The following is a 1,946-nucleotide window of genomic DNA, read 5'->3' as shown; positions in this document are numbered from 1 at the left end:
CTTGGGAGAAGATCCCAAAGTACTTGGAAGCAAGTACCTGCCCCAGCCCAAACCACTGAATGCATAGTTTAATTTGGTAATGTCAACCAACCTGAGATCCACTTTCTTGTGGTGCAACACTTCCCCCTCCCTAAGGGACTCTAAAAATATCTTTTGTTTCCCTGGTTGGGCTGAAGCTTTACTTCAGATCCCACTGTGCTACTGGCTCTAATAAACTTCTTGTCTGAAGGTCAGTCTCACTCTGGGTCTCTCTTGAACTATACTCCCCCTTTCTAAACCTGATAGTTGCTATCTTATTCAAGGGCTAACTCTCAAACTCACTTGGAACTAAAGGAAAGAAAGAGATATTCCCCTTTAAAAGGTCCTAATATGGCCTGGAACTGTGGTCCACACCTGTAATCCCAGCAACCTGGGAGGCCGAGGAAGGAGAATGTGAGTTTGAAGCAAGCCTAAGCAATTTAGCAAGGTCCTAAGCAACTTAGTAAGACTCTGTTTCCAAGTAAAAAATAAAAAGGACGGGGGATGTTGCTCAATGGTAAAGCACTTCTGGGTTCAATTCCTGGTACCAAGAAAAAAAAGTTTTAAAAAGGAGAATAAACAGTGGTGATAGTTGACAGGGATCTATTTCATGTATGGACAAGTGGCCACCTAAATCATTGATTGAGTGTCCAGATATGATTGGTAGACCCTGCCTCAGCCATCCCCAACTGTATAGGCTTCCCCTGGGTCTATGTCCTGTATTCTCTAATATATTGATCATTGTGTCACACAAAAAACATCTGTGACAGACTGTTGTGGTTTCTAAAGTTCTAAGTCTGGTGTGCATTCTTTAATAAGAAGCTTTAACTTTCTTTTTTAAAAATACTCTACAATACTTTATGTGCAATTTTTATAAATTAACACTTTTTAAAATAATATAACTAGACAAAAATAGATAGTTTAGAGAAATTAACATCAGTAATTGTATAAAGCTGTCTTCTGGGGTCCTGAAAATTTAGGACAAACATTAGCTCTGTAAATAAATTGTTACTGCGACAGTCCTGAAAAGCCACTATATATATTTATCTACATATAGTTATCACATTGACATTTTCAAGGGTACCAGCTTTGCTATATAATTTTTAGATTATGTATTCAAGTGTTGAGATTTTTATGACTATGCAAACATGAAAAGATTAGTGGTATAATATAAGTACCTGGGGAACAAATTTGAGCCAGCATTGTTAGAATTTCAGGCTCTAACGTCCCCAATTTAAATTCTAAATCACTGATATTTTTTCACTTCCAAAACAGTAATGAGAAGCTGGGGATATGGATCAGTTGGTAGAGTGCTTGCTTTGCATGCACAAGGCCATGGGTTCAATCCCCAGCACCACACACACAAAAAAAAGTAGTGAATAATTCTTAAAATTACTGCAAACAAGCTTGAAACATGATTCAGATTATTTTAAAATATATTTTTATTTGTTCTAATTAGTTATACATGACAGTAGAATGCATTTTGACATATCATACATAAATGGAGTATAACTTCTCATTCATCCGGTTGTAGATTTTATTATGATTTTAAGTTTTTTAAAAATGCAAACAGTTCATTTTATCATCCTCCATTCCTGGTGTTGCTGCAGCCACTCCCCAGGCAGCCAGCCCCAGCAGCAAGGGCGGCAAGGGCCATCCAGACACAACTGCCCCAGCAAGACGCTCAGGGCTCCCGCCACCATCTTGGGAACCCTAGGAAGCTTTAACTTTCTTGGCCCCTATCTGTGGGTGCCCAATACCTAGTCTATGAAAACTTTACAAAAAACGCCCTGTCTTTTTCTCTTCCTTTACCTGTCTCAAGAGACACTTTTCTGCTTCTTGGTTAAAGGGGATATCTGGCCTGTTGGTGACTCTGGAAAAAAAAAATACCCTGGCAAATGGTAAATCTAGATGAAAGCTATAGAGTG

The sequence above is a fragment of the Marmota marmota genome, unplaced genomic scaffold (genome assembly GCF_001458135.2).
Source record: "Marmota marmota marmota unplaced genomic scaffold, marMar, whole genome shotgun sequence".
In the NCBI taxonomy this organism is placed as follows: domain Eukaryota; kingdom Metazoa; phylum Chordata; class Mammalia; order Rodentia; family Sciuridae; genus Marmota; species Marmota marmota.
This window is presented reverse-complemented; position numbering follows the sequence as displayed.